Raw genomic sequence first — 15632 nt, forward strand, 5'->3', positions numbered from 1 at the left:
CAATATTCCCCAATTTGCCCCAAATTTACACAAATTGATGGCATTTCTGTCTGGATGCTGCGTCTGAAATTTTAGCTCTCTATCTCCTTCCTTGTCACAGATATAGGCTTTTCAAGTTTTCTCTAGTTTCAAGAATCGATGACCCGCGGGTCAACATTTTTAGAAAATTTTCAATATTCCCCAATTTGCCCCAAATTTACACAAATTGATGGCATTTCTGTCTGGATGCAACGTCTGAAATTTTAGCTCTCTATCTCCTTCCTTGTCACAGATATGGGCTTTTCAAGTTTTCTCTAGTTTCAAGAATCGATAACCCGCGGGTCAACATCTTTAGAAAATTTTCAATATTCCCCAATTTGCCCCAAATTTACACACATTGATGGCATTTCTGCCTGGATGCTGCCTCTAAAATTGTAGCTCTCTATCTCCTTCCTTGTCACAGACATGGGCTTTTCAAGTTTTCTCTAGTTACAAGAATCGATGACCCGCGGGTCAACTTTTTTCCAAAATTTTCAATATTCCCCAATTTGCCCCAAATTTACACAAATTGATGGCATTTCTGTCTGGATGCTGCGTCTGAAATTGTAGCTCTCTATCTCCTTCCTTGTCACAGACATGGGCTTTTCAAGTTTTCTCTAGCTACAAGAATCGATGACCCGCGGGTCAACTTTTTTCCAAAATTTTCAATATTCCCCAATTTGCCCCAAATTTACACAAATTGATGGCATTTCTGTCTGGATGCTGCGTCTGAAATTGTAGCTCTCTATCTCCTTCCTTGTCACAGACATGGGCTTTTCAAGTTTTCTCTAGTTACAAGAATCGATGACCCGCGGGTCAACTTTTTTCCAAAATTTTCAATATTCCCCAATTTGCCCCAAATTTACACAAATTGATGGCATTTCTGTCTGGATGCTGCGTCTGAAATTTTAGCTCTCTATCTCCTTCCTTGTCACAGATATAGGCTTTTCAAGTTTTCTCTAGTTTCAAGAATCGATGACCCGCGGGTCAACATTTTTAGAAAATTTTCAATATTCCCCAATTTGCCCCAAATTTACACAAATTGATGGCATTTCTGTCTGGATGCAACGTCTGAAATTTTAGCTCTCTATCTCCTTCCTTGTCACAGATATGGGCTTTTCAAGTTTTCTCTAGTTTCAAGAATCGATAACCCGCGGGTCAACATCTTTAGAAAATTTTCAATATTCCCCAATTTGCCCCAAATTTACACACATTGATGGCATTTCTGCCTGGATGCTGCCTCTAAAATTGTAGCTCTCTATCTCCTTCCTTGTCACAGACATGGGCTTTTCAAGTTTTCTCTAGTTACAAGAATCGATGACCCGCGGGTCAACTTTTTTCCAAAATTTTCAATATTCCCCAATTTGCCCCAAATTTACACAAATTGATGGCATTTCTGTCTGGGTGCTGCGTCTGAAATTTTAGCTCTCTATCTCCTTCCTTGTCACAGATATGGGCTTTTCAAGTTTTCTCTAGTTACAAGAATCGATGACCCGCGGGTCAACATTTTTAGAAAATTTTCAATATTCCCCAATTTGTCCCAAATTTACACAAATTGATGGCATTTCTGTCTGGATGCTGCGTCTGAAATTTTAGCTCTCTATCTCCTTCCTTGTCACAGATATGGGCTTTTAAAGTTTTCTCCAGTTTCAAAAATTGATGACCCGGGTCAACATTTTTAGAACATTTTCAATATTCCCCAATTTGCCCCAAATTTACACACATTGATGGCATTTCTGCCTGGATGCTGCCTCTAAAATTGTAGCTCTCTATCTCCTTCCTTGTCACAGATATGGGCTTTTAAAGTTTTCTCCAGTTTCAAAAATTGATGACCCGGGTCAACATTTTAAGAACATTTTCAATATTCCCCAATTTGCCCCAAATTTACACACATTGATGGCATTTCTGCCTGGATGCTGCCTCTAAAATTGTAGCTCTCTATCTCCTTCCTTGTCACAGACATGGGCTTTTCAAGTTTTCTCTAGTTTCAAGAATCGATGACCCGCGGGTCAACATTTTTAGAAAATTTTCAATATTCCCCAATTTGCCCCAAATTTACACAAATTGATGGCATTTCTGTCTGGATGCAACGTCTGAAATTTTAGCTCTCTATCTCCTTCCTTGTCACAGATATGGGCTTTTCAAGTTTTCTCCAGTTTCAAAAATTGATGACCCGGGGGTCAACTTTTTTCCAAAATTTTCAATATTCCCCAATTTGCCCCAAATTTACACAAATTGATGGCATTTCTGTCTGGGTGCTGCGTCTGAAATTTTAGCTCTCTATCTCCTTCCTTGTCACAGATATGGGCTTTTCAAGTTTTCTCTAGTTTCAAGAATCGATGACCCGCGGGTCAACATCTTTAGAAAATTTTCAATATTCCCCAATTTGCCCCAAATTTACACACATTGATGGCATTTCTGCCTGGATGCTGCCTCTAAAATTGTAGCTCTCTATCTCCTTCCTTGTCACAGACATGGGCTTTTCAAGTTTTCTCTAGTTACAAGAATCGATGACCCGCGGGTCAACATTTTTAGAAAATTTTCAATATTCCCCAATTTGTCCCAAATTTACACAAATTGATGGCATTTCTGTCTGGATGCTGCGTCTGAAATTTTAGCTCTCTATCTCCTTCCTTGTCACAGATATGGGCTTTTAAAGTTTTCTCCAGTTTCAAAAATCGATGACCCGGGGGTCAACATTTTTCCAAAATTTTCAATATTCCCCAATTTGCCCCAAATTTACAGAAATTGATGGCATTTCTGTCTGGATGCTGCGTCTGAAATTGTAGCTCTCTATCTCCTTCCTTGTCACAGTTATGGGCTTTTAAAGTTTTCTCCAGTTTCAAAAATCGATGACCCGGATCAACATTTCAAGAAAATTTTCAATATTCCCCAATTTGCCCCAAATTTACAGAAATTGATGGCATTTCTGTCTGGATGCTGCGTCTGAAATTGTAGCTCTCTATCTCCTTCCTTGTCACAGTTATGGGCTTTTAAAGTTTTCTCCAGTTTCAAAAATTGATGACCCGGGTCAACATTTTTAGAAAATTTTCAATATTCCCCAATTTGTCTCAAATTTACACAAATGGATGGCATTTCTGTCTGGATGCTGCGTCTGAAATTGTAGCTCTCTATCTCCTTCCTTGTCACAGATATGGGCTTTTTAAGTTTTCTCCAGTTTCAAAAATCGATGACCCGGGGGTCAACTTTTTTACCAAATTTTCAATATTCCCCAATTTGTCCCAAATTTACACACATTGATTGCATTTCTGCCTGGATGCTGCGTCTGAAATTGTAGCTCTCTATCTCCTTCCTTGTCACAGATATGGGCTTTTAAAGTTTTCTCCAGTTTCAAAAATCGATGACCCGCGGGTCAACATTTCAAGAAAATTTTCAACATTCCCCAATTTGCCCCAAATTTACACACATTGATGGCATTTCTGCCTGGATGCTGCGTCTGAAATTGTAGCTCTCTATCTCCTTCCTTGTCACAGATATGGGCTTTTAAAGTTTTCTCCAGTTTCAAAAATTGATGACCCGGGTCAACATTTTTAGAACATTTTCAATATTCCCCAATTTGCCCCAAATTTACACACATTGATGGTATTTCTGCCTGGATGCTGCGTCTGAAATTTTAGCACTCTATCTCCTTCCTTTTCACAGATATGGGCTTTTCAAGTTTTCTCTAGTTACAAGAATCGATGACCTGCGGGTCAACATTTTTAGAAAATTTTCAATATTCCCCAATTTGCCCCAAATTTACACACATTGATGGCATTTCTGCCTGGATGCTGCGTCTGAAATTGTAGCTCTCTATCTCCTTCCTTGTCACAGATATGGGCTTTTCAAGTTTTCTCCAGTTTCAAAAATTAATGACCCGGGTCAACATTTTTAGAAAATTTTCAATATAGTCCAATTTGCCCCAAATTTACACACATTGATGGCATTTCTGCCTGGATGCTGCGTCTGAAATTGTAGCTCTCTATCTCCTTCCTTGTCACAGATATGGGCTTTTCAAGTTTTCTCTAGTTTCAAGAATCGATGACCCGCGGGTCAACATTTTTAGAAAATTTTCAATATTCCCCAATTCGTCCCAAATTTACAGAAATTGATGGCATTTCTGTCTGGATGCTGCGTCTGAAATTGTAGGTCTCTATCTCCTTCCTTGTCACAGTTATGGGCTTTTAAAGTTTTCTCCAGTTTCAAGAATCGATGACCCGCGGGTCAACATTTTTAGAAAATTTTCAATATTCCCCAATTTGTCCCAAATTTACACACATTGATGGCATTTCTGCCTGGATGCTGCGTTTGAAATTGTAGCTCTCTATCTCCTTCCTTGTCACAGATATGGGCATTTCAAGATTTCTCTTGTTACAAGAATCGATGACCCGCGGGTCAACATTTTTTGAAAATGTTCAATATTCCCCAATTTGTCCCAAATTTACACACATTGATGGCATTTCTGCCTGGATGCTGCGTTTGAAATTGTAGCTCTCTATCTCCCTCCTTGTCACAGATATGGGCTTTTCAAGATTTCTCTTGTTACAAGAATCGATGACCCGCGGGTCAACATTTTTTGAAAATTTTCAATATTCCCCAATTTGCCCCAAATTTACACACATTGATGGCATTTCTGCCTGGATGCTGCGTCTGAAATTTTAGCTCTCTATCTCCTTCCTTGTCACAGATATTGGCTTTTAAAGTTTTCTCCAGTTTCAAAAATTGATGACCCGGGTCAACATTTTTAGAAAATTTTCAATATTCCCCAATTTGCCCCAAATTTACACACATTGATGGTATTTCTGCCTGGATGCTGCGTCTGAAATTGTAGCTCTCTATCTCCTTACTTGTCACAGATATGGGCTTTTCAAGTTTTCTCTAGTTTCAAGAATCGATGACCCGCGGGTCAACATTTTTTGAAAATTTTCAATATTCCCCAATTTGTCCCAAATTTACACACATTGATGGCATTTCTGCCTGGATGCTGCGTTTGAAATTGTAGCTCTCTATCTCCTTCCTTGTCACAGATATGGGCTTTTCAAGTTTTCTCCACTTTCAAAAATTGATGACCCGCAGGTCAACATTTGTAGAAAATTTTCAATATTCCCCAATTTGCCCCAAATTTACACACATTGATGGCATTTCTGCCTGGATGCTGCGTCTGAAATTTAGGTCTCTATCTCCTTCCTTGTCACAGATATGGGCTTTTCAAGTTTTCTCTAGTTTCAAGAATCGATGACCCGGGTCAACATTTTTAGAAAATTTTCAATATTCCCCAATTTGCCCCAAATTTACACACATTGATGGCATTTCTGCCTGGATGCTGCGTCTGAAATTTTAGCTCTCTATCTCCTTCCTTGTCACAGATATGGGCTTTTCAAGTTTTCTCCAGTTTCAAAAATCGATGACCCGGGAGTCAACTTTTTTCCAAAAGTTTCAATATTCCCCAATTTGCCCCAAATTTACACACATTGATGGCATTTCTGCCTGGATGCTGCGTCTGAAATTTTAGCTCTCTATCTCCTTCTTTGTCACAGATATGGGCTTTTCAAGTTTTCTCCAGTTTCAAAAATCGATGACCGGGGATCAACTTTTTTCCCAAATTTTCAATATTCCCCAATTTGCCCCAAATTTACACACATTGATGGCATTTCTGCCTGGATGCTGCGTCTGAAATTTTAGCTCTCTATCTCCTTCCTTGTCACAGATATGGGCTTTTCAAGTTTTCTCTAGTTTCAAGAATCGATGACCCGGGTCAACATTTTTCGAAAATGTTCAATATTCCCAAATTTGCCCCAAATTTACACACATTGATGGCATTTCTGCCTGGATGCTGCGTCTGAAATTTTAGCTCTCTATCTCCTTCCTTGTCACAGATATGGGCTTTTCAAGTTTTCTCTAGTTTCAAAAATCGATGACCCCGGAGTCAACTTTTTTCCAAAATTTTCAACATTCCCCAATTTGCCCCAAATTTACACACATTGATGGCATTTCTGCCTGGATGCTGCGTCTGAAATTGTAGCTCTCTATCTCCTTCCTTGTCACAGATATGGGCTTTTCAAGTTTTTTCTAGTTTCAAGAATCGATGACCCGTGGGTCAACATTTTTAGAAAATTTTCGATATTCCCCAATTTGTCCCAAATTTACACAAATTGATGGTATTTCTGTCTGGATGCTGCTTCTGAAATTTTAGCTCTCTATCTCCTTCCTTGTCACAGATATGGGCTTTTTAGGTTTTCTCCAGTTTCAAAAATTGATGACCCGGGTCAACATTTTTAGAAAATTTTCAATATTCCCCAATTTGCGCCAAATTTACACAAATTGATGGCATTTCTGTCTGGGTGCTGCGTCTGAAATTTTAGCTCTCTATCTCCTTCCTTGTCACAGTTATGGGCTTTTAAAGTTTTCTCCAGTTCCAAAAATTGATGACCCGGGTCAACATTTTTAGAACATTTTCAATATTCCCCAATTTGCCCCAAATTTACACACATTGATGGTATTTCTGCCTGGATGCTGCGTCTGAAATTTTAGCACTCTATCTCCTTCCTTTTCACAGATATGGGCTTTTCAAGTTTTCTCTAGTTACAAGAATCGATGACCTGCGGGTCAACATTTTTAGAAAATTTTCAATATTCCCCAATTTGCCCCAAATTTACACACATTGATGGCATTTCTGCCTGGATGCTGCGTCTGAAATTGTAGCTCTCTATCTCCTTCCTTGTCACAGATATGGGCTTTTCAAGTTTTCTCCAGTTTCAAAAATTAATGACCCGGGTCAACATTTTTAGAAAATTTTCAATATAGTCCAATTTGCCCCAAATTTACACACATTGATGGCATTTCTGCCTGGATGCTGCGTCTGAAATTGTAGCTCTCTATCTCCTTCCTTGTCACAGATATGGGCTTTTCAAGTTTTCTCTAGTTTCAAGAATCGATGACCCGCGGGTCAACATTTTTAGAAAATTTTCAATATTCCCCAATTCGTCCCAAATTTACAGAAATTGATGGCATTTCTGTCTGGATGCTGCGTCTGAAATTGTAGGTCTCTATCTCCTTCCTTGTCACAGTTATGGGCTTTTAAAGTTTTCTCCAGTTTCAAGAATTGGTGACCCGCGGGTCAACATTTTTAGAAAATTTTCAATATTCCCCAATTTGTCCCAAATTTACACACATTGATGGCATTTCTGCCTGGATGCTGCGTTTGAAATTGTAGCTCTCTATCTCCTTCCTTGTCACAGATATGGGCATTTCAAGATTTCTCTTGTTACAAGAATCGATGACCCGCGGGTCAACATTTTTTGAAAATGTTCAATATTCCCCAATTTGTCCCAAATTTACACACATTGATGGCATTTCTGCCTGGATGCTGCGTTTGAAATTGTAGCTCTCTATCTCCTTCCTTGTCACAGATATGGGCTTTTCAAGATTTCTCTTGTTACAAGAATCGATGACCCGCGGGTCAACATTTTTTGAAAATTTTCAATATTCCCCAATTTGCCCCAAATTTACACACATTGATGGCATTTCTGCCTGGATGCTGCGTCTGAAATTTTAGCTCTCTATCTCCTTCCTTGTCACAGATATTGGCTTTTAAAGTTTTCTCCAGTTTCAAAAATTGATGACCCGGGTCAACATTTTTAGAAAATTTTCAATGTTCCCCAATTTGCCCCAAATTTACACACATTGATGGTATTTCTGCCTGGATGCTGCGTCTGAAATTGTAGCTCTCTATCTCCTTACTTGTCACAGATATGGGCTTTTCAAGTTTTCTCTAGTTTCAAGAATCGATGACCCGCGGGTCAACATTTTTTGAAAATTTTCAATATTCCCCAATTTGTCCCAAATTTACACACATTGATGGCATTTCTGCCTGGATGCTGCGTTTGAAATTGTAGCTCTCTATCTCCTTCCTTGTCACAGATATGGGCTTTTCAAGTTTTCTCTAGTTTCAAGAATCGATGACCCGTGGGTCAACATTCTTAGAAAATTTTCAATATTCCCCAATTTGTCCCAAATTTACACAAATTGATGGCATTTCTGTCTGGATGCTGCGTCTGAAATTATAGCTCTCTATCTCCTTCCTTGTCACAGTTATGGGCTTTTAAAGTTTTCTCCAGTTTCAAAAATTGATGACCCGGGTTAACATTTTTAGAAAATTTTCAATATTCCCCAATTTGTCTCAAATTTACACAAATTGATGGCATTTCTGTCTGGATGCTGCGTCTGAAATTGTAGCTCTCTATCTCCTTCCTTGTCACAGATATGGGCTTTTCAAGTTTTCTCTAGTTTCAAAAATTGATGACCCGGGGGTCAACTTTTTTAGAAATTTTCCAATATTCTCCAATTTGCCCCAAATTTACACACATTGATGGCATTTCTGCTTGGATGCTGCGTCTGAAATTTTAGCTCTCTATCTCCTTCCTTGTCACAGATATTGGCTTTTAAAGTTTTCTCCAGTTTCAAAAATTGATGACCCGGGTCAACTTTTTTCCAAAATTTTCAATATTCCCCAATTTGCCCCAAATTTACACACATTGATGGCATTTCTGCCTGGATGCTGCGTCTGAAATTGTAGATCTCTATCTCCTTCCTTGTCACAGATATGGGCTTTTAAAGTTTTCTCCAGTTTCAAAAATCGATGACCCGGATCAACATTTCAAGAAAATTTTCAATATTCCCCAATTTGCCCCAAATTTACACACATTGATGGCATTTCTGCCTGGATGCTGCGTCTGAAATTGTAGCTCTCTATCTCCTTCCTTGTCACAGATATGGGCTTTTCAAGTTTTCTCTAGTTTCAAGAATCGATGACCCGCGGGTCAACATTTTTAGAAAATTTTCAATATTCCCCAATTCGTCCCAAATTTACAGAAATTGATGGCATTTCTGTCTGGATGCTGCGTCTGAAATTGTAGGTCTCTATCTCCTTCCTTGTCACAGTTATGGGCTTTTAAAGTTTTCTCCAGTTTCAAAAATTGATGACCCGGGTCAACATTTTTAGAAAATTTTCAATATTCCCCAATTTGCCCCAAATTTACACACATTGATGGCATTTCTGCCTGGATGCTGCGTCTGAAATTTTAGCTCTCTATCTCCTTCCTTGTCACAGATATTGGCTTTTAAAGTTTTCTCCAGTTTCAAAAATTGATGACCCGGGTCAACATTTTTAGAAAATGTTCAATATTCCCCAATTTGCCCCAAATTTACACACATTGATGGCATTTCTGCCTGGATGCTGCGTCTGAAATTGTAGCTCTCTTTCTCCTTCCTTGTCACAGATATGGGCTTTTCAAGTTTTCTCTAGTTTCAAGAATCGATGACCCGTGGGTCAACATTTTTAGAAAATTTTCAATATTCCCCAATTTGTCCCAAATTTACACAAATTGATGGCATTTCTGTCTGGATGCTGCGTCTGAAATTGTAGCTCTCTATCTCCTTCCTTGTCACAGTTATGGGCTTTTAAAGTTTTCTCCAGTTTCAAAAATTGATGACCCGGGTCAACATTTTTAGAAAATTTTCAATATTCCCCAATTTGTCTCAAATTTACACAAATTGATGGCATTTCTGTCTGGATGCTGCGTCTGAAATTGTAGCTCTCTATCTCCTTCCTTGTCACAGTTATGGGCTTTTAAAGTTTTCTCCAGTTCCAAAAATTGATGACCCGGGTCAACATTTTTAGAAAATTTCCAATATTCCCCAATTTGCCCCAAATTTACAGAAATTGATGGCATTTCTGTCTGGATGCTGCGTCTGAAATTTTAGCTCTCTATCTCCTTCCTTGTCACAGATATGGGCTTTTAAAGTTTTCTCCAGTTTCAAAAATTGATGACCCGCGGGTCAACATTTTTAGAAAATTTTCAATATTCCCCAATTTGTCTCAAATTTACACAAATGGATGGCATTTCTGTCTGGATGCTGCGTCTGAAATTGTAGCTCTCTATCTCCTTCCTTGTCACAGATATGGGCTTTTTAAGTTTTCTCCAGTTTCAAAAATCGATGACCCGGGGGTCAACTTTTTTCCCAAATTTTCAATATTCCCCAATTTGTCCCAAATTTACACACATTGATGGCATTTCTGCCTGGATGCTGCGTCTGAAATTGTAGCTCTCTATCTCCTTCCTTGTCACAGATATGGGCTTTTCAAGTTTTTTCTAGTTTCAAGAATCGATGACCCGTGGGTCAACATTTTTAGAAAATTTTCAATATTCCCCAATTTGTCCCAAATTTACACAAATTGATGGTATTTTCTGTCTGGATGCTGCGTCTGAAATTTTAGCTCTCTATCTCCTTCCTTGTCACAGATATGGGCTTTTTAGGTTTTCTCCAGTTTCAAAAATTGATGACCCGGGTCAACATTTTTAGAAAATTTTCAATATTCCCCAATTTGCGCCAAATTTACACACATTGATGGCATTTCTGCCTGGATGCTGCGTCTGAAATTTTAGCTCTCTATCTCCTTCCTTGTTACAGATATGGGCTTTTCAAGTTTTCTCCAGTTTCAAAAATCGATGACCCGGGGGTCAACTTTTTTCCCAAATTTTCAATATTCCCCAATTTGTCCCAAATTTACACACATTGATGGCATTTCTGTCTGGATGCTGCGTCTGAAATTTTAGCTCTCTATCTCCTTCCTTGTCACAGTTATGGGCATTTCAAGATTTCTCTTGTTACAAGAATCGATGACCCGCGGGTCAACATTTTTTGAAAATGTTCAATATTCCCCAATTTGTCCCAAATTTACACACATTGATGGCATTTCTGCCTGGATGCTGTGTTTGAAATTGTAGCTCTCTATCTCCTTCCTTGTCACAGATATGGGCTTTTCAAGATTTCTCTTGTTAAAAGAATAGATGACCCGCGGGTCAACATTTTTTGAAAATTTTCAATATTCCCCAATTTGCCCCAAATTTACACACATTGATGGCATTTCTGCCTGGATGCTGCGTCTGAAAGTTTAGCTCTCTATCTCCTTCCTTGTCACAGATATTGGCTTTTAAAGTTTTCTCCAGTTTCAAAAATTGATGACCCGGGTCAACATTTTTAGAAAATTTTCAATATTCCCCAATTTGCCCCAAATTTACACACATTGATGGTATTTCTGCCTGGATGCTGCGTCTGAAATTTTAGCACTCTATCTCCTTCCTTTTCACAGATATGGGCTTTTCAAGTTTTCTCTAGTTACAAGAATCGATGACCCGCGGGTCAACATTTTTAGAAAATTTTCAATATTCCCCAATTTGCCCCAAATTTACACACATTGATGGCATTTCTGCCTGGATGCTGCGTCTGAAATTGTAGCTCTCTATCTCCTTCCTTGTCACAGATATGGGCTTTTCAAGTTTTCTCCAGTTTCAAAAATTAATGACCCGGGTCAACATTTTTAGAAAATTTTCAATATAGTCCAATTTGCCCCAAATTTACACACATTGATGGCATTTCTGCCTGGATGCTGCGTCTGAAATTGTAGCTCTCTATCTCCTTCCTTGTCACAGATATGGGCTTTTCAAGTTTTCTCTAGTTTCAAGAATCGATGACCCGCGGGTCAACATTTTTAGAAAATTTTCAATATTCCCCAATTTGTCCCAAATTTACACACATTGATGGCATTTCTGCCTGGATGCTGCGTCTGAAATTGTAGCTCTCTATCTCCTTCCTTGTCACAGATATGGGCTTTTCAAGTTTTCTCCAGTTTCAAAAATTAATGACCCGGGTCAACATTTTTAGAAAATTTTCAATATAGTCCAATTTGCCCCAAATTTACACACATTGATGGCATTTCTGCCTGGATGCTGCGTCTGAAATTGTAGCTCTCTATCTCCTTCCTTGTCACAGATATGGGCTTTTCAAGTTTTCTCTAGTTTCAAGAATCGATGACCCGCGGGTCAACATTTTTAGAAAATTTTCAATATTCCCCAATTTGTCCCAAATTTACACACATTGATGGCATTTCTGCCTGGATACTGCGTTTGAAATTGTAGCTCTCTATCTCCTTCCTTGTCACAGATATGGGCATTTCAAGATTTCTCTTGTTACAAGAATCGATGACCCGCGGGTCAACATTTTTTGAAAATTTTCAATATTCCCCAATTTGTCCCAAATTTACACACATTGATGGCATTTCTGCCTGGATGCTGCGTTTGAAATTGTAGCTCTCTATCTCCTTCCTTGTCACAGATATTGGCTTTTAAAGTTTTCTCCAGTTTCAAAAATTGATGACCCGGGTCAACATTTTTAGAAAATTTTCAATATTCCCCAATTTTCCCCAAATTTACACACATTGATGACATTTCTGCCTGGATGCTGCGTCTGAAATTGTAGCTCTCTATCTCCTTCCTTGTCACAGATATGGGCTTTTCAAGTTTTCTCTAGTTTCAAGAATCGATGACCCGTGGGTCAACATTTTTAGAAAATTTTCAATATTCCCCAATTTGTCCCAAATTTACACAAATTGATGGTATTTCTGTCTGGATGCTGCGTCTGAAATTTTAGCTCTCTATCTCCTTCCTTGTCACAGATATGGGCTTTTTAGGTTTTCTCCAGTTTCAAAAATTGATGACCCGGGTCAACATTTTTAGAAAATTTTCAATATTCCCCAATTTGTCCCAAATTTACACACATTGATGGCATTTCTGCCTGGATGCTGCGTCTGAAATTGTAGCTCTCTATCTCCTTCCTTGTCACAGATATGGGCTTTTCAAGTTTTCTCTAGTTTCAAGAATCGATGACCCGCGGGTCAACATTTTTAGAAAATTTTCAATATTCCCCAATTTGTCCCAAATTTACACACATTGATGGCATTTCTGCCTGGATACTGCGTTTGAAATTGTAGCTCTCTATCTCCTTCCTTGTCACAGATATGGGCATTTCAAGATTTCTCTTGTTACAAGAATCGATGACCCGCGGGTCAACATTTTTTGAAAATTTTCAATATTCCCCAATTTGTCCCAAATTTACACACATTGATGGCATTTCTGCCTGGATGCTGCGTTTGAAATTGTAGCTCTCTATCTCCTTCCTTGTCACAGATATTGGCTTTTAAAGTTTTCTCCAGTTTCAAAAATTGATGACCCGGGTCAACATTTTTAGAAAATTTTCAATATTCCCCAATTTTCCCCAAATTTACACACATTGATGACATTTCTGCCTGGATGCTGCGTCTGAAATTGTAGCTCTCTATCTCCTTCCTTGTCACAGATATGGGCTTTTCAAGTTTTCTCTAGTTTCAAGAATCGATGACCCGTGGGTCAACATTTTTAGAAAATTTTCAATATTCCCCAATTTGTCCCAAATTTACACAAAATGATGGTATTTCTGCCTGGATGCTGCGTCTGAAATTGTAGCTCTCTATCTCCTTCCTTGTCACAGATATGGGCTTTTCAAGTTTTCTCTAGTTTCAAGAATCGATGACCCGCGGGTCAACATTTTTAGAAAATTTTCAATATTCCCCAATTTGTCCCAAATTTACACACATTGATGGCATTTCTGCCTGGATACTGCGTTTGAAATTGTAGCTCTCTATCTCCTTCCTTGTCACAGATATGGGCATTTCAAGATTTCTCTTGTTACAAGAATCGATGACCCGCGGGTCAACATTTTTTGAAAATTTTCAATATTCCCCAATTTGTCCCAAATTTACACACATTGATGGCATTTCTGCCTGGATGCTGCGTTTGAAATTGTAGCTCTCTATCTCCTTCCTTGTCACAGATATGGGCTTTTCAAGTTTTCTCTAGTTTCAAGAATCGATGACCCGCGGGTCAACATTTTTAGAAAATTTTCAATATTCCCCAATTTGTCCCAAATTTACACACATTGATGGCATTTCTGCCTGGATACTGCGTTTGAAATTGTAGCTCTCTATCTCCTTCCTTGTCACAGATATGGGCATTTCAAGATTTCTCTTGTTACAAGAATCGATGACCCGCGGGTCAACATTTTTTGAAAATTTTCAATATTCCCCAATTTGTCCCAAATTTACACACATTGATGGCATTTCTGCCTGGATGCTGCGTTTGAAATTGTAGCTCTCTATCTCCTTCCTTGTCACAGATATTGGCTTTTAAAGTTTTCTCCAGTTTCAAAAATTGATGACCCGGGTCAACATTTTTAGAAAATTTTCAATATTCCCCAATTTTCCCCAAATTTACACACATTGATGACATTTCTGCCTGGATGCTGCGTCTGAAATTGTAGCTCTCTATCTCCTTCCTTGTCACAGATATGGGCTTTTCAAGTTTTCTCTAGTTTCAAGAATCGATGACCCGTGGGTCAACATTTTTAGAAAATTTTCAATATTCCCCAATTTGTCCCAAATTTACACAAAATGATGGTATTTCTGTCTGGATGCTGCGTCTGAAATTTTAGCTCTCTATCTCCTTCCTTGTCACAGATATGGGCTTTTTAGGTTTTCTCCAGTTTCAAAAATTGATGACCCGGGTCAACATTTTTAGAAAATTTTCAATATTCCCCAATTTGCGCCAAATTTACACACATTGATGGCATTTCTGCCTGGATGCTGCGTCTGAAATTTTAGCTCTCTATCTCCTTCCTTGTTACAGATATGGGCTTTTCAAGTTTTCTCCAGTTTCAAAAATCGATGACCCGGGGGTCAACTTTTTTCCCAAATTTTCAATATTCCCCAATTTGTCCCAAATTTACACACATTGATGGCATTTCTGTCTGGATGCTGCGTCTGAAATTTTAGCTCTCTATCTCCTTCCTTGTCACAGATATGGGCTTTTTAGGTTTTCTCCAGTTTCAAAAATTGATGACCCGGGTCAACATTTTTAGAACATTTTCAATATTCCCCAATTTGCCCCAAATTTACACACATTGATGGTATTTCTGCCTGGATGCTGCGTCTGAAATTTTAGCACTCTATCTCCTTCCTTTTCACAGATATGGGCTTTTCAAGTTTTCTCTAGTTACAAGAATCGATGACCCGCGGGTCAACATTTTTAGAAAATTTTCAATATTCCCCAATTTGCCCCAAATTTACACACATTGATGGCATTTCTGCCTGGATGCTGCGTTTGAAATTGTAGCTCTCTATCTCCTTCCTTGTCACAGATATGGGCTTTTCAAGTTTTCTCCAGTTTCAAAAATTGATGACCCGGGTCAACATTTTCACCAAAAATTCAATATTCCCCAATTTGCCCCAAAATAACACAAATTGAAGCCATTGCAGCCTGGATGCTGCGTCTAAAAATTTTAACACTCTAACTCCTTCCTTGCCCAAGATACGGGCGTTCCAAGTTATCTCCTCAGCTGAAAAAAACATTGACTGCGGGGTCAACATTTTCACCAAAAATTTAATATTCCCCAATTTGCCCCAAAATAACACAAATAGATGCCATTGCAGCCTGGATGCTGCGTCTAAAAATTTTAACACTCTAACTCCTTCCTTGCCCAAGATATGGGCGTATCAAGTTCTCCTCAGCTGAAAAAAACATTGACCTCGGGGTCAACATTTTCACCAAAAATTCAATATTCCCCAATTTGCCCCAAAATAACACAAATTGAAGCCATTGCAGCCTGGATGCTGTGTCTGAAATGTGAGCTCTCTCACTCCTTCCTTGCCCAAGATATGGGCGTTTCAAGTTATCTCCTCAGCT

The sequence above is a fragment of the Genypterus blacodes genome, unplaced genomic scaffold (assembly GCF_046128005.1).
Source record: "Genypterus blacodes isolate CSIRO-AG114 ecotype Tasmania unplaced genomic scaffold, CSIRO-AGI_Gbla_v1 ptg000141l_1, whole genome shotgun sequence".
Taxonomy (NCBI): domain Eukaryota; kingdom Metazoa; phylum Chordata; class Actinopteri; order Ophidiiformes; family Ophidiidae; genus Genypterus; species Genypterus blacodes.